The following is a 24,139-nucleotide window of genomic DNA, read 5'->3' on the forward strand; positions in this document are numbered from 1 at the left end:
AATTTTTTTTGTTTAATCCTAAATCAAAATAAGTACAATTTTTTATTCAAACCTATCTTGTTTTTAATATTTCTATTTTCCCACCACACAATAATAAAGATCTTAGGGACGCCTGGGTGGCTTAGTGGTTGAGCTTCTACCTTTGGCTCAGGGCGTGACCCTGGGGTCCTGGCATCGAGTCCTGCATCGGGCTCCCCATAGGGAGCCTGTGTCTCCCTCTCTCTGTGTCTCTGCCTCTCTCTCTGTGTCTCTCATGAATAAATAAATAAAATCTTTAAAAAGGAGAAAAGATCTTAGCATGATTTGCTCATCGAACAACCCCTGAAATTCCTTATCTTGTTACTTTAGCAAAGACTTTTAATCCCCCACTTTAAAACACAAAGTTAGTATTTTTCAAATGTAGTTAATTGAATTCAGACAGTATTTTATCAATTTTAATGCTGACTATTTTTTCTATTTTCTCTACTTTATCTCCTTGTTCACTTTTTTTCTGATAAAATACATAGTTTAATTTTCTTAAGAAAATTAAAGAATGGCTAGTAGGTAAATGAACCTACTGTGTTTGAAAACACCTTTATTTTGCCCTCACTCTTGAATAATAGTTTGGTTAAGTATAAATTTTGTTGACAGTTTTCTATTTTTTTTTCTTCTTTCTGTCCTCAGATACAATTATTCCACCGAATTTTGAAATGCATTGTTGCAGATGAGAAGTGTGTCTTCTTTCTGAGTGTCATTTGTAAGTAATTTGTCCTTTTTGCTCTGGTAGGTTCCACGAGTGTCACTTTATCCCCGATGCTTTACAGCATCAGTATGTCATGTCTATGTATGGAAGTTGCCAACAAATCAGAGGGCACTTTTTAGTCTGAAGGCACATGCATTTTTTTCAGTTCTGGAGAATTCTGAAGCACTTATCTCTTCAAATATCACACGTCTGTCAGCTTCCCCAATTGGACAAGTGTTTTAGCCTTTCAGTCTCCTATATTCTTCACTGCTTTGTCATTTTTATTATTTTCTGAACTGTACTGAACTCTTGATGAGTTCCTTCCTTTATGTTTATTTTCCCGATCACTTCGTAGTTGTTTCCATTTCTATGTTAATCACACATATTGCATTTTATTTTATATATATTTTTGAAGATTTTATTTATTCATGAGAGACACAAAGAGAGAGAGAGAGAGAGAGAGAGAGAGAGAGGCAGAGACACAGGCAGAGGGAGAAGCAGGCTCCATGCAGGGAGCTCGATGTGGGACTCGATCCTGGGTCTCCAGGATCAAGCCGCTGAAAGCGGTGCTAAACCACTGAGCCACCCGGACTATCCTTGCATTTTATTTTAATGACATTATTTTTCATTTTTGGTATATTTAAATGATCTTTTTATATTCACAGTTTAATTTCTTAAGGATTTCTAAGTTTTGCAATTTGTTAAGTTTAAAGAGAACAATGCTTGCTTTTTCCATTGCAAATATTCAACAAGTTTATTTTAGACTCTTTCCCCAATTTTTAAATACAGACTGAAATTAATTGGAATGAATTTACATTCTAATTATTGATGTCCTTGGCTGTCTTTTAATGTTATATTTCTTCATGCATTTTAGAACTTCCCCTCTCTCTCTCTCCCCATCCCTCACTTCTTCTCTCCTCTTTTTTTTTTTTTTAAGATTTTATTTATTTATTCGTGAGAGACACAGAGAGAGAGAGAGGCAGAGACACAGGCAGAGGGGGAAGCAGGCTCCATGCAGTGAGCCCGACGTGGGACTTGATCCCCAGACTCCAGGATCACACCCTGGGCTAAAGGTGGTGCGAAACCGCTGAGCCACCCGGGCTGCCCCTCTCTCCTCTTTTTCCACTTTGTTACACACCCTGCCAAGCATTTTTCATTTACTTCTAGCCGGTTCTGTGATCCTCCATTTCAGAACCAAGTCAAATGATAACAATTAGCAGTTCATGGCAGACAGAGATATTGAAAATATCAGATCTATTCACAAAGCCTGTGATTAGTTTGGTTCAGCCTCCTGTAGCAAGGTTGTATATCTTTTTGTTTATTTTTCTAGTTCCAAAACTTCAGCCTCTCACACTCTTTTGCATTCATATTCCATTTCTGGTCAATGGAAATATTTATTTTGAGTTTGAAAGTGGCCATCCCATTTTGGTTCTCTATATTTTATTTGTCATTATGATGTATCAGGGAAGTTTATGAAAGGTGGATCCTTTGTACTTTTTTTGACCTGGGCATTTGTTTTTTCAACTTGATGTTCATTTTTCTCATCATCCTTTATTTTCCTGACCCATATTTTGTCTTATTGATATTGTGATAATTTTTGAACGTGGCTACAGGTTTCCCAAGCTTCTTTTAAATTTGTTTAGCAACTGGCTCTTGAATTATGCGCCACTACCACTCTCTTCAGAGTCCTTCTATTAGAGTTGGAACTGCTACTGCGCCTCTTCTTGGCCCTCTGCACTTTAGTTGGTACTGTGTTCCATTCTTCTCCTGCGCTCTTTTGCTATGTTCTGCATATTCTCTGAATGTAGCATTTTCTTTCTTTTCCTATTAATCACCATATAGAACTTAGTTTAAGGGCTCTCGGTTTTAGCCACCTGACAATAGGGTCCTCAATTTTATGGGATGTGTTACATTAAGTGTGACTGGATCATGTGTCAGTTATTCTAACTTTGGCTCATCCATACCCTCGTGGTATTCATTCTAAATGCTGAGGCTTGCTCTTTGCAAACACACATGACTCTCTCCTTGCAGGCATTTTGTGTGTCAGAGTAGTTTGCTTGGCTCCAATTCAGTATACACCTAAAGTGCTGGAATGTTAATGTCTCCAGAAACAGTTCTCAAAGATACTGGATGAGGTGATGTGGAACTTTCCCAGTTTCCTTGCTTCTCGTTTGGGATAACCCTGAAGCATGTTCTCTACCTCTCCCACAGTTCCTTAGTAGGATTTGGTTTCAGTTGCCCACAGTGGTCATTTATTCATATTGCATCTTTTATTGGCTTTCTTTTCTCTCCACTCTTCTTATAAGTGTTAACCTGGATCACTTCCCAGACAAATCACTTTACAAACACTATTACAAACACTTCTGTCTGCGTTTGCTTCAGGGATAATTCTAACTCAGATATCAACCATCTTGTCTATATACTCTATTTACCTAGTGTTTCTCCATTCCTCTTTTATCTCATAGCAGATGTTGGCACACATTTTGACTATCTCTTCTGAATGTTTTAGTTTTCTCTTTATACAAGTGTCTGCTTTCTCTGTGTACTGAACTGTTTACCCATTCCCTAAGAGAAATCCTCTTATTTTTGCAAAATGTGCAAGATCCTAGCAGTGACATTTAGTAAAATTACCCCTACTGACCCCTAGGGCCTGATGAAGAGTTTCTCTCTCTCTTTTTTTTTTTTCAAGGCACATTTAATTTAATATCAAGAGTGCAATACAAAAGGCACAAATACAGTGAAGGAAATACATTCCCCTGTTAACACTAATGATAATGCTCTTTCAACATGCGCCTGTTGAATGGAATGGGGATTTAATTTCACTACGGAAAAAAATAACACAGTAAGTCTCATCATAGCCAATATCCTTATACAATCTAATAGTGAAATGAATGTTTATAATGCTTCAAACAGTTTCAACCTGAAGTTTGATACCACACTTTTATGTTTGTACAGTCCTCAGTAAGATTATCTACAGCGTTAGCAACCATTCAAAGAATAACCATTGATTAAAACCACATTGATTTAAGGCTCAATCAAGTAATACAGAGCCCCAAACTAAATGGTTAAATATATGAACTACTTGTACTGACATCTATTATTTAATTCTCTCATGACTATTAAGCTGGTTTTTAGCAAATAAACTCTTTAATTTTTTTTAATAAACTCTTTAAAGGCAAAATTCATCACTTTTGAGTTTTGACCCAGAAGTTCAACAATAATCCCCAAGTTCACAGTCTTATTGGCAAAACTGATAATACAGTGTCTCTAAGTCACTATGCTCATGGTTAAGAGCCATGCATATTCCATTTTTACATTTTACTGGAATTTTACATGTTCAATTCATGATTTTGAGTCTCTAGATTTTCATTCCTCCAAACTGTGTGCCACAGACTTAAGACTTCTGTTTCTCCCTCTATTTTATTCAAACAGAAACATTGCTCAAGTGTCTACATGTTCCAAAAGGGGAATATTTTGGAGCGGGCCACTTCCTTGGAAGAGTCCAAGGCCACCAGACCTCTGAAGCAAGGCGGGGGGTGGGGGGAGAAGAAAGCTGAAACACAAGGTTCATCTCGTAAGTTTTACATGAACCATTACAAGCTGGATAGTATAAGGATGTAGCTGGTTTTGGCTTAAAAAGTCTGAGTCTTGGTGTGGAACGAGTACTTGGCTGTCCCACCACAGCTTTCTCATAGTGGGGCACTCAGGAAAGTCTTTTTTTTTTTTTTTTTTAAGGAAAGTTGACTGGGGAGTATGATTTGTCTACCTACCAGGCATCAACTTACAGGCACTCAGTTTGTTTTGGGTTGTTCCAGTTTGTCTTTAGTCTCTTCCAGTTCACCTTTCACTTTTAGGAAAAACAGGTTGATCTCTGGGCCTAGTCTTGTTGATCTCAGCTGGGCAGCACTAGCCTGCTGGACTCACTTGAGGAACTGGATTTGAGCGGTACACTATTGCATCTCTTGCTCCCTGGTTGCTAGTCGGGTTACAAGGATGTCTTCTCTAGGAGCAGGTCCTTGTTGTTGCTTTCGTTTTCCTTCAGACTCTCTTAACCCAGTTATATCATTAGAATTAAGATCTAAGTACTTGCCCTACAAAGCTTGGACATATGCTTCATACTGTTTCCACCTTAGAATTAACTCCCCTAGTGCCATAACTTTGAAGTCTGTTTGACTGAGTCAGACCTTTTTGGGAAGAGCTTCTTCATTCCCTGGTCATCTTGAATCCTTTCCAGATGGAGCCCACTGCCCACTGGCTGCCCAGGCTGCCAGACCGCCCTAGCCTGGGCCCCACACTCCTCCCCCTGCCGCAGCCCTGGTGCTCCCCTTTATTTGTGAGTCTCGCTGCCACAAAAAGGCACTGAGGAAGAGTCACTCTTTGATCAAAGTTTAGTCAGTTTCCTTTGAATCCTTTTCCCAAATAGGCCTTCACTTTGGACTTCTGTGTTCTTTGCCTTGCCCAATGTTAGCAAGAACTTTACTAAGTTCAATTAGCCAAAATCCTCTACCTTTGCTCTCTGATCAGGATCTTCAGACTCACCACCCCCCAGGTAAAGTCTTGATCACCCTGGCCTGCCTTCAATAAAAATTCTGTTTGGTCAGCTTAGCTAGAATCCCCCCTTATGTAAGCCTCATGTTCCCTCTTAGTAAATTTCTATCCAGAGGATCTCCCTCCCCTCACTCCACCCTTACTCCTTAGCTATAAATTTTTATTTTTCTTTGTCGTATTTAGAATTGAGCCCAGTTCTATACTGTAGTCTTTTTCTCTTTATTGTGTTAGTCCTGAATAATGGCTTTTTCTACTGCTTTAATTGCTGGCTAGCTCTGTTTCTCTTTGAAATTCTTTGAAAGGGTCTTCATTTTGGTCTTCCTTATTTTTCCTTCAAAATATTAAAAAGCTCCTAAAACAACAACAACAACAACAACAACAACAAAAACTAAATTCACAGCTTTGTCTTTACAACCAATATTGCAGTTTGGAGCAGGTATAGCCAAGCCTATAACATTCTCTTCCAAAATGGATTGTATGAGTTGGTACATTTTGTACCAGCAAAGGTATAATTTCATGGTATGTTTAGGGGATAGAAGACTAGACCTGCTTGATTTGAGAATTTAAGAGTAGAGTGGTGGATGCTATGACTGAATGCTGGGTTTATGGGGGTCAGAGGCAGTGATGTCTTACAGGACTACTATTTCTCTTTCTCCTTTTCCTCTTCCTCCTCTCATAGAGTGATAAAATAATTGCTTAATGGGTAAAATGATAAATCTTTGTGAATGTGTTCTGTAGATATAATTTTATAATGCCTACAAGTGGTAGGAACTGTCTAGTTTCCTCTTTTTTTTTTGGGGGGGGGGGTCTCTGCTGTTTCTATCTTTTTTGTCAGGGAAGTCACATTGATTTCTGCTATAGAAAGAGGGCAAGATACTGTCACAAACTACAGGGCAAGGCAATGTAATCTCAATAATCAGCTAGTTGAATGGATATTCTTCAAAGGCAAAGACATCACCATGCAAATTCACAAGCATTTAAACCCAAATGACTTTTAATGTTTCCCCAGTTGGCAATAGGCAAATATTGATACTGGCCACTAAAATCTGTAAGGCAGGAGATAATTTTCATGGCCTTTGAAAAAAAATGACTGTAGTTACTTTGTCAGTTCTTGTTTCTTTTTATCTCTTTGAATTGGCTTATTGTTTTAGGCTTTGTCCCTCACTCAGAGGCAATTTTTACAGAAAAGAGGCTTTCATTTGCATATTCTGTTGAAGAATTTGAAGCATGTTTCCTTGGAAACTTCCTTGTCTGGAACAGTTATTTACATAAACAATGTTTTCATCAAAGTCAATGTTTCCAAAGGAAGGGAAATATTAATAGTTTGTCCCAGTTAAAGCATGAATTAAAATTAAAATATTTTTATGCTGAGGTTCATTATGATGAGCAGAACTTGGTAGCCTTCATCAACAACATAAAATAGTTTAAGAAAAAATAACTTTCCAAAGTGAATATTAGGTTACATGTTCTCTACATTATATAGTGATACCCTCCTACTCTTTCCAGGACTGGTGAGTGAAAGTTAATTGAAATTTTTCTTTAGTTTAAATATGGATATAGGGAAAAAAAATAGATACATATTTTAACATTTCACTTTAAATTAAAACAAGTGGGAAAAAAAAAAAAAAACAAGTGAAGCACCTAGGTGCCATAGTTGGCTAAGTATCTGACTCTTGGTTTTGGCTCAGTTTACGATCTCAGGGTTGTGGGATCAAGCCCTATGTTGGATTCCATACTTTGTGTGTAAAGTTTGCTTAAAAGCATCCCTCTCTCTGCCATTCTTGCTTGTGTTATCTCTCAAATAAATAAATGTCTTTTAAAAAATAAAATAAATTTGAAAAGTGAATTTGTATTTGTTTACAGATCTGTTGATGGAGACCAAAACCTTCACTTTTGATGTGTGTGCTGAGAAAAGTTTTACTTTTTCTTTTTTAAATAAATATATCCATAATATACTCTATAATTTCCAATTTTGGTTTCCTTACACTTAGAATGAAAGCTCATGTACTTGCAAAAAATTTGAGTATAAATGGCTTCTAGATTTTTTTCAAGTCTGCCAACTTTTTGCAGTTTTCTTGTCTATACTTCATATAGCACAGAATATGTGTTAGTGACTCACAATTATGAAATCTTTCAAAGTATTTAACTTAGTTTACATGGCAAACCCATCATCAATCATATTTCATCAATTTGCATAAAGTTTAATTACATAATTGTAGTAACAAGTACAACTGACATAAACAATTTAGGAAATTCAAGTGAATCTTGGTAAGCACACAACTCTACTGGTGAGAGCATATGCACTTCAGAAATTTACCGATTACTACAAGGGGGAAAACTTTTATACCCTCTTATATTCTGAGCCTGTACCTAAGAATTAAACTGACACAGATTAACAGTAGAAAAACATACACATTTTATTTAATACCTTTACATGTACGTGGAAGTTTTCAAAAGAAAAATGAAGGCTTCAACAAGCTGTTAGGCCCAAAAACTTACAAAACTTTTTAAACAAGAAAAGTAATTTGGGGGACATGACAAGACAATGGGGCTTGTGGCTAGGGGCAAGTGGGACAATGGTATGACCTAGGAAATATGTGGGGGAAATTAATGGAAGAAAAACATTTTCTAGTAGGTTCTTATGTGGGTCCATTTTTATAAAAGAGTTATTTATTTATTTGTTTGTTTGTTTGTTTATTTATTTATATAAGAGAGAGCAAGTAGGGGGAGGGACAGAGGGAGAGGGAGAGAATCTCAAGCAGACTCCCTGTTGGACTAGGAGCTGGTCTCGGAGCTTGGTCTCATCGCCCTGAGATTATGACCTGAGCTACAATCAAGAGTCAGGTGCTTAACCCACTGTGCCACCCAGGCGCTCCTATGCAGGTCATTTTTTCGGTGTCAACTCATAGTCTCTGGTGATAGGACTGTTTTTTCTCTTCCTGTTGTAGGGAGGTTACCTTTCTCATGGGAAACATTATGACCTGCTTTTACATAGAAAGAAGGAGGTTAGAGAGCCCTTCCTTCACGTGCTGTTTCTCCAGGGCTTTAACTCAAAAAAGTCAACATGCCAGAGTGGCATGTTCTGAGGTGGCATGTTCTGAACCCCTTCAGCCCTTAGGTGTACCAAGCTCTGTGCTTTGTCCTGGCGATACAAGAGGGAATAAAACGGATAAGAATCCCTGCCAGCATGAAGAGATAGATTAGTAAGTATACAAATACACAGTTTAGTAAATAACTATAGCCTCTTTCATGACAAACCACCAAGTTCTCTGCCTGAATACCTCCCCATATTCACCACATGCCCATAATCCTTTTCCCTGCCTGGTGTCCCTGACATGGAAGTTGAAAGCTATTACTGTGGCCCTTCACCCAGTCAATGTAGTCAAAGGGCTCTTCTCCAGTATTAACTTTCCGAAGTTGGAAAAGATGATCTGACTGAAGATGTGACCAGTCTTTTCACTCACCTTCTCCATCCACCATGACCTCCTTTTTTTTTTTTTTTTTTTTTCAAACTTTGGGCAAGGTAGGTAGAACTTGGCTGATGCTTTTCTCCAGCGCGAGCTCTTTGAGCAGAAGTGTAAGGCTGCTTACAGAGTAGTTGATAGTATTCAAGATGCGGTGGGCATTAGTCAGTATTATCATAGTAGGACTGGACAGAGTACTTTACTCTTGTCAAGTAGACTGAATCTTCCTCATGTACTTGTTATTACATCATGATTTAGGGGCCCAGGAATGCAGTCAAGTAGGCCATCATTTTTTTCTAACTACTACACTGAAACTGTTTTATTCCAGGAAATATAAATGCTGCCTTTACCCTCTTTTGATATATCAGTATTATTTTATCAAAAAGCTATATATTTAGTGTATCAAAAAATATTCTTAAGTGGGGAGTTGGGGCAGAGGGAAAGGCAGAGACAAAATCCAAAGCAGGCTCCATGCTTAGCATAGAGCCCAAGGCGGAATTTGATCTTACAACCCTGAGATTATGATCTGAGCAGAAATCAAGAGTTGGATGCTCAACCAACTGAGCCACCCAGGTGCCCCTCAAAAAGCAATATGTTAAAAATAAAGAATATATTTACTTATAACTATTTTTGTCAGTGCCACAAACCACCTTTCCCAAACTTTATTTTCAATGACTTGTTTCAAGTTACATCTTTTCAGTACTTCCCTTTTATCACATATTATGTCATAGTACTTCAGAAATAAGTTATAAAGAAATATAGAAAAAAATATGTTTGGATTATTTTACCTTGTAAAAAAAAGAAATGGGAGAACTAAGGCTCTTTTCAAGTAAACACTAATGCTAAACATATATATAATGTGATAATGTATCCATTAGAATACTTCCCCTGTGTCAATAAATAAAACTGTTTTCAACTTTGCCTCTTCCTGTTTTTTTTGTTTTTTTACCAAAACAAACTCAGCCTAATTGTAGTTTTTCCTTTTGTTGCTATTGTGTTTTGTTATGGAGCAATTTTAGGCAAAGCAGAATCAATTGTATGTATGGGAATTAAGTGATAGAGAGAGCTTAGATTCCAAAAGAAACAGATATAACATGCCGAGTGAGGTCATCGATTTTTTTGAAAGGGTTGGAGACTGATTTGGGGCGGTTTTAATTTTCCCGGTTTTCAGAAAATAGTTTTGATATGTTTTCAAGTTGAAGCTAAACTTTTTATTCAAGTCCTAAACACTAAGAGACAGACAAGAGTCTAAGCATTCAGGATACCGCAGTGAGTAACACAACCAAGTTTCTTGCCCTCTCAAAGTTTACCTTCTAGGAGGAAAGATAAATGATAAAAAAAAAATAAACATATGAAATGAGTAAACTATCGTGTATTAGAAGACAGGCACTATGGAGAAGGAAGAAGAGGAGAGTAAGAAGGATAGGGAGTTTGGGCAATGCTAGAGTCAGGGTAAGTCCCATCCACAAGGTGCTGTTTGGGCAAAACTCTGAAAGGGGCAGGGGGTAAGTTTATAGGGATGGTGTAGAGAGGAAACTGCTGGAGTTTCTGAGTAAAAGTTCACCTGGGATGATGGAGGATAACAAAGGAACCAGGAGGCAGAGTTGGAGCATTAGAAAGAGAGAAGTCAGAGCAGTAGAGTCCTATGATCTCAACATTTCAAAAGGATCTCTCTTGTTGCTGTGCTGAGAATAAAGTGTGTGTGGCCAAAGAATGACATGGAAAGAACAGTTGGGAGGCTGCGAGAAATAAAACAGATGAGAAATGAGGGTGATCCAGACCCTAGGTTTTTGCGTGGTAAGATTCTAATTGTATTTTAAAGACAGAGCCTGTAAAATTGGTACCATTGTTTTTTAGAAGTATTCTGTTTTGTTTTCTGATTGTTAACTTTGTATCCTGCAACTCTACTGAATTCCAGGTATAAAATAACTAAGTCATGGGGATGTAATGTACAGCATAGGGAATATAGTCAATAATATTGTAATAACTTCATATGATGACAGACGGTAACTGGGCTAATATGGGGACGATTTTGTATTGTGTAAAAATACCAACACGTGAAACTAATAAGATAGTGTATGTCAATTTTACTTCAATTAAAAAAATATTCTCTTTCTTTGCATAGGATGGAAATCATATATTGAAAAGATTCTATTAATGCTTAGTAGTCTTTCTAGACACAATTTATTACTCTTAACATGAGAAAAACTTGAAAGTTTATCTGGCTTATGCTCACACACAGAAATGTTGTTTTGTAAATGGGAGTGATAAATGATCAGAGATATATTTCACAGATTGCACATAGATTAGTTTTTAAGGCAAGCTGGGCTCTCTCAGGGTGTATCATTTCTCAGCATCCTAAGCATAAACATATCTACTAATTATAGAAATACCATAATTCATTTCAAACTTTAACTTAATATTTATTTTCAAAATAAACATCATAGATAAAAATGATATACATATGCATATATCACACTTATATTTACTTTAAAAAATTCCCGAAACAAATAATAATTCTATTTTTTCTCTTTTATCACCAACTTATTTGAAATGAGGAGGCTGACATTCTGAAGTGTCTGCAGATGACCTTACATTTTCCCCCTTTTCTCTAAGTGCCAGTTCTGGTCAGATATTGAAAAACAAATCAAGTATCACCAACCTATTTAACATTGTTGTCAAAATCATTCAGCTTCACATATAGCTGCTCTCTAGATCTTTGACTCCCAATTATGAGAAAGTATCTAGTGTTTTCTTTTTCATTTTTTACACTAATATCTGTTTTAGCAGCTTACTTTCTTTCTAAAAAATTGAAAATTATGTTGTAACTAGCTTATTGCCTTCTACTGACATAAAGACATATTGAAAATTTTTTGAGGTTGTAAGAAGTTGATGTGATAATGGGAAAACAGAAATGGAAATGATTAAAGTGAACATAAGAATAGGGAGCAAATGCACCATAGTGATAGAATCTAGTCATCTTCCTAGGTAGAAATCTGACCGTCCTGAACATCTTTTACATCAGCTTGAGTTTGACGGCCTGGGTCTTACCGACAGTTAAAAAATGTGAGTTCAGGATTTCAAAATTCCTTCAGTTTGAGTACTGATGACCTTGCTTCTTCTGGCAAAACCATTATTCTCTTTATTGGAATTTAGGCAGTTAGCTCTTCATGGACAATAAAGCCTTAAAATGATGACAGAAACAAAGAAAAAAAAAGTCTTTCAGTAAATATTCTCAATTTGATTCCATGCACTTAGATATTCTTGGTGCTGTATTTAGATCAACTTTGTTATCAGACACCACTCACAAATTTCTCTCTCCAGCCAGATCTTCCCCTGAATATCAGCCTGTATTTCTATCTGCCTCCAATTAATGAATTTCAAACTGAACTCCCAATCTGGCCTCCTTCCCCAACCTTACTCTACCTAAACTCCATTAAAGTCATATATGTCTTAATTGATAGCACTTAATCCTTCCCATTTCTCTTGCCCTCAAATTTGAATTTATCCCTCATTCTCCTCTCCTTTATTCCACATCCAGTTACCAGGAAATTCTGTTTGCAATAATTTCAAAGTATCTAATCACTTTTCTGCTTGAGACTAGATTGCAGCTAGACTTGTCTATAGATTAGATGTCAACAGACTTCTTAATAGACTTCCTACCTCTTGTCTTGCTTTTTCACATTTTATTCCTATTACAACAACCAAGTGACCCATTTAAAACATAATTTTCATATCATTTCTTTGTGGAAAACTCCATTGATTCACCACTTTGGACTAAAAGCCAGACTTCTTACAATGGCCCCTAAATACCTATATGATCTGGGCTACTCTTATGTCTCTTATACAGCAATAGTGTTCAAGGTCTACCAGGAGAAGGAGCACTGGTAAATCTAGATCTCAGATGGAAACCCTGAGTGGCTCACCCTAGGAGTGAGTAAAAATCGGGGAGTCTTGACAAAATGTAATTTAGACTCTACTTAGCTCAGTGTCTGATTAGATTATGATGATAGGGGCAGCCCGCGTGGCTCAGTGGTTTAGCGCTGCCTTTGGCCCAGGGCGTGATCCTGGAGACCCGGGATTGAGTCCCACATCAGGCTCCCTGCATGGAGCCTGCTTCTCCCTCTGCCTGTGTTTCTGCCTCTCTCTCTCTCTGTGTCTCTCATGAATAAATAAATAAAATCTTTTAAAAAAATTATGATGATAGCTATCCCATTTGGTAGGCAGAGATAATAGACAAAACTCTTTGGAGGAACTCTGTGTTATCTGAAGTCACTACAGTTTTTGTTTTTTTTTTACATACAATTTGTGTCATTTCATTAGCACGAGGCATGTGATAAGATAGGATCATATGATCATAAGAGAAAAAATAGTCAATAGAAGAAGATGCATAGTTGATCTAGCTTTAAAGTTAGCAGATAGGAACACTAACGTAACTATAAATAATATGTTCAATAAAATAGAGGATAATGTGTGTGAAAAGATGAAAATTTAAAGAATATTTCTATAGAATTAGAAACGGGAAAAATGGCATTTTGGGCTAAGATTAAGATAGGATTCAATGGAAAGTATTTGGTGTGAATCCTTGAAAGAGAAAGACCAACGGAGCTTTATAGAATACATGGAAACAATCTGGAGTTTTAGAAGTGGAGGAAATATGTGGCAGAGACAATATTTGACTAGATAATGAGTTTTCTAAAACTGATGAAAGACTTAAAGACTCAAAGAGTCTACTGAAAATCCCTAGCAGACTGTGTAAAAAAAAAAAAATATATATCATGCCCAGGCATATCATAGCAAAACTTTGAGAGCTAAAGAAAAATGAGGAATCTTAAAAGCAGCAAAAGTAAAAAAGACACTTCATCTTCAAAGACTTACAGCTAATTGTTCAGTGGAAATGATGGAGCCAGGAATCAATAGAATGGTATCTTAAAAATGCCAAACAGTAGGGAAAATGCCTATGTGAATTTTATATCAGGCAAAATAATCCTCCAAAAAGGTAGATAAGTCAGTAACATTTTCAGACCAACAGATAGTGGAAAGTCAGCACCAGCTGATCTTAATGAACAGAAATATTTAGGGAAGACGTAAAAGAATTCCTGATAGAAATATGGAAACTCAGGAGATAAATAGGTGGGGAAATCTCAACATATCCTGTTCATACAAAATAACAGTAATGATCAATGAATGATGCTTAGAAAAATGTAAAGAATTAAAATATATAATAATACAAAATGTAAGAGGAGGTAATAATTGAGTTACATAGTTAGCAGTCTAGTTGTTCTAATCTCTTTCTCTAGAGCTACAAGCCAGATGACTTCCAACAAATTGATATTGACAGTTTTAACAAATATTTTACCATTGGGTAAATAGCCCTCCATCTTTTTCTCGTCTCTTATCAGCTTGCCCACTATCTACTGCCTGGTCCCTAAGCCAACAGCCACTCCACTGTTGGGGAGCAAGAATCTCTGTCTCCTCAAAGGACCTTCTAGCTGGACTAAGAATCAAATTGGCATGAGACAGATTGATGGGAGAAGGTAAAATTTAGTAGCATACACATGTGGAACCCACACAGGCATGGAAATTCCGAAGAAACTTGGAATGAAGCAAAATGGTGCTTCTATAAGCTAAGGGGAGTGGAGGGGCCTAAGGATGCAAAGGGGAGAAGGACTATCAGAGTAAGATGAAAGGAGATGTTTGGAAAACAAAGGTTGTCCTATTGCGCAGGTAAGTTTCTCAGGTAAAGAGGAATCTATTAATAGCTCTTTTCCTGGTGCAACAACTGAGGTTTGTTGAAGAGCTTTTCCTGCATCTGCTGGACTTTGATTCCTTTTAACTCAAAATAATGTTAAGCCAAAGTGACCCACGTTGGGGCAGCCTTTTTTGGGGCCTTATACTACACATACAATGTACTTCTTAAAAGAAGAGTCCCACTTCAGATTACTAACGTCTATATTAAGATAACATGAGATACTATACAACTATTTTATTAAGTCTTAAATTTAAATTCAATTAACATACAATGTATTATTAATTTCAGAAGTAGAGGTCAGTGATTCATCAGTCTTATATAATATCCAGTGCTGATTACATCGTGTGCCCTCCTTAACCCCATCTCCCCACTAGCAACCCCATTTTGTTTCCTAGAGTTGAGTTTCTTATGGTTTGTTTCTCTCTCTGATTTTGTCTCATTTTATTTTTTTCCTCCCTTCCCTCATGAATCTCTGTTTTGTTTCTTAAATTCCACCTATGAGTGAGATCACATGATAATTCTTTCTCTGATTGACTTATTTTGCTCAGCATAATACCTTCTAGTTCCATCCATGTCATTGCAAATGGCAAGATTTCCTTTTCTGAAGGCTGAGTAGTATTCCATCATATATAAATATGCTGCAGATACTATACAATTAATAAAACACAAGTAAAATAAAACTGTTGATTTATGTAACTGAAAGTTCTTTTTTGCTCAGGTACTATCTAATACAAGTACTTTCAGTTGATAATTCATCTTGTATCAAGTGATTCAGGACCTCAGGCTCCTTTCATCTTATGTTTCTAGCATCCTTTAGAACCTCAAAATCCTCTGAATGTAGTTGGCAAATAGGAAAAAAGGGTATGCATAAAACAGAGCTGTTTCTCAGCTGGAGGTGACATCACTTTGACACATTGGTGTCATTGTCTAAAAGGTGGCAAAGAAATGGAATTGAGGACTTTGGATAGACAATAGGTTTCCCATAGTGACATAAAGACAGATGATAATTTTTTTTTAAGATTTTATATATTTATTCATGAGAGACACAGAGAGAGAGAGGCAGAGACACAGGTAGAGGGAGAAGCAGGCTCCACGCCAGGAGCCGATGTGGGACTCGATCCCAGTCTCCAGGATCACGCCCTGGGCTGAAGGCAGACGCTCAACCACTGAGCCACCCGGGCTGCCCCAGATGATAAATTTTTGTTGGACATTTAACCAGTTGTATCACAGAAGGCTTTTGAATATAACAAACAAAGCGTTTATGAGTTTATAAATAAAGTTCACCTGCGATAATAACTTTATACCACCTTCATAATTAAATAGCCTTGATGAGGTATCTTTAGTATGGGGATGGAAGTGCCATATATTTTGTGCCATTATGGGAACATTTCCAGTTAAATCACTTGTCTAGGAGTATCTATCACTAAAATGATAAGCATATGTTGAACACAATAATTCAATCTATTACATATCTGTTGAAAATGCATACATTTTACTGAGATATTTATGCCTTTTAACCCACCTACAATTTGTTCAATTTAATGAGTTAAAGACACTAGAAATAAAAAGAAGGTCCTGGTGAGAGTGTTTTATATGTGGTTCTTGTATGAGTGAGTCCTCCTTGAATTCTGGCTGCAATAGCAAAAGAATCCTGGTTATACTGACTTTTTAAGATTTAAGTTAGCCTTTCAAGGCTCGCTCCTCTTAAACATGGAAGGGTATACAACAAATAAAAATGTACATAATTAAGGAGATTGTGCTGAAATGCTTGATTCCTCAGAATCACTCATACTTTAACACTGGAAGAAACAAATGATACTTACGGTCCCCTCATCTGTGACCTAAGCCCATATCTCCAGAGGAGAGAGAGATGACTATTTTGACAATATAAATTCAAACTCATAGGCTATTTGCATATATTAGATACATGCTGCAGTATCAAGCCCAATTAATTGGAGAACATATTTTGTGAAATGCAATAACAATATAGCACATAAAAGTGTGGTCTTATAGTATTAAATCTAAATTAAATATCAACTCTTCATTATTCATACTAACCATTTAATATGGAAGCACTACTTTTTAGATTTTAATTTACAAATAGCAACATTTAAAACAATTACATTCATCCATGGATATATTTATTTGCAGCTCAGAATCAGATGAGATGGCTGTTTAGAAACTGCTCAATCTTATATACTGAGCTTATGCCTCCTATTAATTTGCTCAACCATTTAGATTTAATGAAAACCTCTCACCAGTTATCCGTTTTCAATATCCTTATTAAATTAGTGCTGAAAAATTGTGTCTATAAAGCAGTGGGTTCATTCACTCAAGTTGAGTTCTTGTTCAAAAGGCACCTTCCAGCATGACATAATAAAGACACCATTAAAAAGTTTTAAACATCATATTAAATGCTAATTAGATCTGATCAAATACATACTAGATTTTTATTGTGGCTCATTTTGTCCTTGATTTATTATTGAATATAGTAGTTGCATTTTTTTATACTTGGTAGCAAATGAATTGATCTAAACTTTATAATAATCATTAAGACTGAAATCTACCTGTTGATTTTTCTTTTGCTTGACACAGGGTTTTAATTTGGAGTTCACAATGGAGTTTTTTGAATGGACACAGTGGATGAAGACCTACCTGTGAGGTATGTAATTGTGTATTTATGTGTATATTTATTTATGAATAAATTTGACATGCAACACTGTATAAATTTAAGTTGGATAGCCTATTGACACATTTATATACTGTAATATGAATATAGCAATATTTATCACATTACATAATTATAGTACAATATCATTGTCTCTATTCATTATTCTGTGCATTAGATGTTTATGGCTTATTTACTATCCATTACAAGTTTGTTTCCTTAATCCCTATCAATCTTATCTCCTTAACTGCCATTGCCTATAACCACCATTTTACTCTTTGTTTTTTAAGTTTTGCTTTTTTTTTCTTAAGATTTTACCTATAAGTGATATCATATAGTATTTGTTTTCTCTGACTTATCTTGCTCAGCATAATGTGCTCAAGGTCATCATGTTGTCATACATAGCAGGATATCCTTCTTCCCTATGGTTGAATAATATCCCATTGTGTATATACACTATATATTTTTTATCCACTTGTCTGTTTATGGTTTGGGTTGTTTTCATATTTTGACTATTGTGAATAATGCAATACATTTGGGAGTGCATATACCTTGTTAAAATCCTATTTTCATTTCCTTTGGGTTCATACCCAGAAGTGTATTGCTGGATCCTACTGTAGATCTATTTTTAATTTTTTGAGGAAAGACCATATTGTTTTCCATCGCTGTTAGACCAGCTAACCTTCCCACCAACAGTGCGTAACAGTTGCCTTTTCCCCACATCCTTGCTAGTGTCTGTTGTCTCTTGTCTTTTTGATGATAGCCATTTAACAGATGTGAGGTGGTATCTCATTAGTTTTGATTCACATTTCCTTGATGATCAATGAAATTGAACATCTTTTTCATGTGCCTGTTGGTCATTTTAATGACCTCTTTGGAAAAATGTCTATTTAACCATATTATTTCACTCATGTATGGAATTTAAGAAACAAAACAGAGGGTCATAGGGGAAGGAAGGGAAAAATAAAATAAGATGAAATCAGAAAGGGAGATAAACCTTAAGAGACTCATAATTATAGGAAACAAACTTAAGATTGCTGGAGGGAAAGTGGGTGAGCAGATGGGCATTAAGGAGGGCATGTGATGTAATGAGCACTGAGTGTTATATGCAATTGATAAATCACTAAATTCTACTTCTGAAACTAATAATATACTATATGTTAGGTACTTGAATTTAAATAAAATTTTAAAAATGCCTAGGGCCATACTACAATTTTCAAAAAATGTACAGAAAAATTTAAGACTTGCTGAATTCAGTTAATAAAGTGTTTCACCCTAAAATGTCTGTTTAGTTCTTCTGCTCATTTTTTTCATCAGATTTTTTGGTTTACTATGTTAAATGAGTTTTTAAATAATTCTGGATGTTAACTCCTTATCTGATAAGTGGTTTGCAAAACTTTTCTCTCATTCTGTAGGTCATCTTTTCATTTTGTTAATTTTTTAAAAATTAGATCTCTGGTTCAATATTAAAGGATATAATTCAGGAACAGCTAGATGGAAGAGATGCAGACAGCAAAGTATGTGTTTGTTAATTGTTTCTTTTGCTTTGTGAAAGCTTTTGAGTTTGACGAATCCCATTGTTGGGTTTTTGCTTATATGTGCTTTTGTCATCAAGTTCAAAAATCACTGCCAAGATCAATAACAATTAGCTCTTCCATACACACACACACATGTATACACATATATATGGATATACATATTATTTGAGATACTAATTTTGTCCTCAGGGACAATAATGAAAAATAATGTATACATTCCATTGCCAGAATAAAAAAAAGTTTGGTCTTCTGTAAAAACTATGCATTACTTGAGGGTGATGACTATATCTTAGATATTTTTTTAATATCTAGACTACCGCTAACTAGTTCTATGGCCTCCAACTTTACTGAAGGAAATGAGGGAGAAAGCAGGGAGAGGGAAGTGAAATCTCGTTTATCACCAGAAAGAGGGAGACAAATGAGAGAGGCCTTGTAGCAGCCTGTCACGAAATCAATCTCCTCCATGAACATAGACTATCTTTATGTTTGTTTACCCTCATTTCTCTCAGATTACTTTTCAGTTTGTAGGACTGGCATATTTCATTTTGAATTTCTTCCCAAGTAATTGTGTTCTTTAATGCCTATATAAATGCCTCCCTCTTTCTTTTTCTTTCTTTCTTTCTTTCTTTCTTTCTTTCTTTCTTTCTTTCTTTCTTCTATCTTCTTTCTTTTTCAAGTTTTTATTTAAATTCTACTTGGCTAAGTTATAGTGTCGTATCAGTTTTAGGAGTAGAATTTAGTGATTCATCACTTATGTATAACACCCAGTGCATAAATGTATTTTTAAAAGTTTCCTTTTACAATTTTTGGGTTGTTAATTTAGAAAAATGGAACTGATTTTTTTATATCGACTTTGTGTTCTATGACTTTGTTAAATTCATTTATTCGTTGTAGTAGTTTATTTTCTTAGATTATTTAAATTTCTATATATTGTGATGTAATCTGTGAATAAACACAGTTTTGCCTCTTGCTTTTATATCTTTCTTTAATTTTTTTCTTGCCTTGTTACACCTCCTAAGAGTGCAGGTAAAAGTTTGGGTAGAAATATCAAGAGTGAGCATCTTTGCCTTATTTCACATATTAAGGGAAAGCATTTGATATTTTACAAAAAGCAGCTATGGTTTATTGTATGCATCCTTCATCAGATTGAAGGTATTGTCTTCTATTTCTAGTTGCTGTGGATTTTTTTTAAAGATTTATTTATTTATTTATGATATACAGAGAGAGAAAGAGAGAGAGAGAGAGGCAGAGACACAGGAGGAGGGAGAAGCAGGCTCCATGCCGGGAGCCCAACATGGGACTCGATCCTGGGACTCCAGGATCGCACCCTGGGCCAAAGGCAGGCGCTAAACCACTGAGCCACCCAGGGATCCCCTGCTGTGGATTTTTATTATGAAGGGGTGTTAAATTCTGTCAAATGTTTTTTCCTTCATCTATATGATTTTCTGTATCTATGATTGTATGGCTTAATTTATTAATGTGGAATTACATTGATAAATGTTAAAATATTAAACCAACTTTGCATTCTTATGCTAAACTCCAGTTAGTCAGGATATATTATCTTTGTCTATATTCCTGGATTAGGTTTGTTAGTATTTTTTTAAGGATTTTTGCATCTATATTTTATGAAAGATATTGTTCTATAATTTTCTTTGCTTTTAATGTGCGTGTTCCAGCAGGGCTTTGGAAATCCTGCACCCCAGAAGACATAAGACTGCATGAATTCTGTTTCACACTCCTCTTTCACTACCACTTTTCAACAAAATTCAGGGATTTGTGGGAGAAATTGTCTGGCACATGAACTAACTTTTTGCATCCCGGGTACTTCCAGATTTCAGTCCTCTCTGCCAGAATAAACTGTTTTTAAAAGCTAAGCTGGTTTCTCCTCATTTCTGCAGCCTTTCCATCTATGACAGGCCCACTTAATGCCCATTTGTACCCAAACAAGACATGTGCCTTCAGGCATGGAAGCTGTCTTGGCTTGCTACTTCTCAATGTACGTACAGTTCATTTCTTGCTGGGATTCTGCTTCTCAAATCTTCCATGAATCTATCAACCTTTGATAGTCTCATAAAATATTAGGTACAGGTTTGTTATCTTTCATGTTTTCTTGTGGCTACCATGAAAAGTATATATTGTTTGACATCCTTCTACAGCCTACTCAGAAGCAGAAATTATTTCAACTATCTTACATTGTGCTTTCTGTTTGTAAAGATAAATTATTCTTGCCTGTGTTTGCTGACCAGTGTTTTTTTGTTTTTTTTTCCTACCAAACCTTTTTACTAAAAGTTCAGTCCTGCTTATGGTTACATCCAAAATCTTGTCTCTTACTTTCATCTGTGCCTTAAAATCCAAGCATTTCATTCATTAAAAATCAAGAAATATTTCATGAAGAATCACCATTAGCTTTTAACATACAATGCAGGTTGTTGGAGCTTTCTCTTTTCCTTTCTTCTCTCACTCACTCTTTTAGGAACTATTGGGAATTGCCTTATCCTCAAGTGAGCTAAACTCTGCTTATAAAAGCTTAAAAGCTTGTTTTCTTTTCTTTTTTTTTTTAAGATCTTATTTATTTATTTATTCATGAGAGACAGAGAGAGAGAGAGGCAGAGACCCAGGCAGAGGGAGAAGCAGGCTCCCTGCAGGGAGCCCGATGTGGGACTAGATCCTGGGACTCCAGGGTCATGCACTGCGCTGAAGGCAGCACTAAACTGCTGAGCCACCCAGGTTGCCCTAAAAGCTTGTTTTCTATATGTTATCCAGGTGCTCTCTGGTTGGACAATACTGAATATGCCATGTCGATGGAAAACATAAGTCACTTCTTAGGCCTTTGGTAGCTTTTAACCTTTAACTCACACAATCTGGAAATACTATTTTTCTCTCTCTGAAACCCTCCAGGACTTTTCAGTTCTCCTTTTATGACACATAACATATTCTGGGCTGTATCATTCTATATCACTGCTAGTTTGCATGCTTGTCCTACCTGTACTATAAGAGTGAAAGTTCAATGAAGGAGAGGTTTTGCTTACATTCTTTATATCAGAGTGCAGACCCGGTGCGATACATTGCAAACTCTCACTCAATGGAGGAACTGATATATGGAGAGTGTAATAATGTGGATAATTTCCACAAAGAGAAAGCAAAAACATCTCTGTCAGCAAGCTAAAATACTGAAGGTTTTTTTTTCCCCCTTCAGCTGTAGCCGCTCCTAAGAATAAATCACAAGGCAAGAAGACAATGGACGGTGGTCCTTTTCTCAAACCACTTACTCCAAGATCATGTTTTTATACCATGTTTGCCAAATTTACTAAATAATAGTATAATAATGCAGTTAAATTTGAATTTCAAATAACAAAGAATAATGTTTTAATATAACTATGTCTCAAATTGTAATATTTGCTCAGATTTAATAGGTGTCCCTATTTTATTTGGCAATCCTATTCACATTACAACTAGATATCCAGAGCCCCACTGTTGAACACTTCCTAGGTTTATCTTCCTTGTACTGTAACTAAGATCTCCCTTCAAATCCCACTTCCTTTATGAGGACAGTTTCCTTTGTATTCTTCTTCCTGTTTCTCAAGATGACAAATAGCAAATTGACAGAACTAAGCTGTGTTATAAGTGAATAGTTGTGAGTTAATTTTGGAATGTTCAACTCTCACACCTGCCCAAGGTAATAGTGGTGTTTTGCAGTCAATGTCATCCAAAATACGTGACTCTGTTAATGGAAATTTCAAACCAGAGACAGATATTTTCAAAAAGCAAAGGAATTCATTGTCTTCAAAATAGCCTGGTAACAGGGCTTCTGATGACATCTGTGTTAGAAGGAGCACTTTCTCCTTGTTGGGTTCAGTAGCATATAGACTTTGTGATTATTGGCTACCTGATCCTAATTATAATTAAAAATGCTGTTATTTAAAAATATTTTAAAGAATTTTCCTGGAATACTTAAAATTTCAAATGATCCCTTGCAGTCCAGGTTTTAAAAATTTAGTGAAAAATTATTATAAAAACTTAATTGAAACCAGTTATTAAGCCTACAAAATTACTTATGTGACCAGCATTTTTTCTCTCCAGATCGTATCTACTTACAGAATACCAAAATTTCCCAATTATTAAATGAAGCAGAATATCAGAAAATAAGATATAATTGGAATCAAGAAGAAATAAACTGCTATCTAATGTATTCATCTAACTAGATGAAATTTTGCATTTGGACCTAATGAGAACTCTTTCATTTAGTAATTTAAATTTAGGTTGATCCTCTCAGAGAGTATTATTATTATTACAAGAGGGGATGAAAAACGAAATTATGAAATATTTCCAAGTAAAATAAGAGGAATTTTGTGGGTGTTTTAAGAACAAACTTTATTTTTATGGACTAGTAGAGATTTTAAATTATAGGAAAAACTATTGTTATATTGAATATAAGGAAATATTCATATTTGGAATGTAAAAACCAGAAAAGATAGCTATGGACACATTTTTAGAAGAACACTAAAAATCATCACTCTGGGATGGATATGTTTTTGAGGATTTTATACCTTCTGAAAGACTCATCAGTGGTTTATTTCTGTGCAACAAATCCAATTTTAGAGTTCAAAGGGACTATTTTTCTTGTGGTCCTCAACCACACATTCCTTATCAACACAATTGAAAGAAACTGAATGTGGCCAAAGGTTACAAGTTTGGCTTTTTTTTTGGGGGGGGGAGGGGGGAAGCATATGTTTATTAGAAACTGCCAATTTTTTTTTTCTGGAGTAGAATTCAGTGATTCATCATTTACATACAACACCCATTGCTCATCATAACAATTGTCCTCTTTAATACCCATCATCCATCTAGCCCATCCCTTCCATCAACCCTCAGTTTGTTCTCTACCATTAAGAGTCTTTTATACCTCATATCCCTCTCTCCATTTTTTTTCTTTTTCCCCTCCCATATGTTCATCTGTTTTCTTTCTTAAATTCCACATATGAGTGAGATCATATGGTATTTGTCTTTCCCTGACTTATTTCACTTAGCATAATACATTCTAGCTCCACCCATGTCGTTGCAAATGGCAAGGTTCTATTCTTTTTGATGGTTGAGTAATATTCCATTGCATGTAGAGACCACATCTTCTTTAACCATTCATCAGTTGATGGGCATTTGGTCTCTCTCCATAATTTGGCTATTGTTGAAATGCACTATAAACATCAGGGACCATGTGCCCCTTCAAATCTGTATTTTTGTATCCTTTGGATAAATACCTAGTAATACAATTGCTGGATCTTAGGGTACTTCTGTTTATAACTCTTTGACGAACCTCCATACGGTTCTGCAGAGTAGCTGCACCAGTTTGCGTTTCCACCAACAATGCAAGAGTTTTCCCTCTCTCTGCATCCTCGCCAACAGCTCTTGTTTCTTGTATTGTTCATTTTAGTCGCCCTGACAGATGTGAGA

The 24,139-nt window shown here is 35.9% G+C and overlaps 1 long non-coding RNA gene and 1 pseudogene across 2 annotated transcripts in view; one reads left to right on the forward strand and one right to left on the reverse strand.

Moving 5' to 3' along the window:
- Window positions 1–20,531, forward strand: part of LOC144286766 (uncharacterized) — a 133,365-nt gene extending 112,834 nt beyond the window's left edge. For both annotated transcript variants that reach the window (XR_013354734.1, XR_013354761.1), the window contains exons 6-10: window positions 664–736; window positions 14,136–14,270; window positions 17,081–17,147; window positions 18,605–18,670; window positions 20,368–20,531. This is a non-coding gene — a long non-coding RNA (uncharacterized LOC144286766). The remainder of the gene's footprint in view (window positions 1–663; window positions 737–14,135; window positions 14,271–17,080; window positions 17,148–18,604; window positions 18,671–20,367) is intronic.
- Window positions 4,171–8,749, reverse strand: LOC144294952 (pre-mRNA-splicing regulator WTAP pseudogene; annotated as a pseudogene).
- Window positions 20,532–24,139: the final 3,608 nt, after the last annotated feature.

Source organism: Canis aureus, chromosome 1 (genome assembly GCF_053574225.1).
Source record: "Canis aureus isolate CA01 chromosome 1, VMU_Caureus_v.1.0, whole genome shotgun sequence".
NCBI classification, from domain to species: Eukaryota; Metazoa; Chordata; class Mammalia; order Carnivora; family Canidae; genus Canis; species Canis aureus.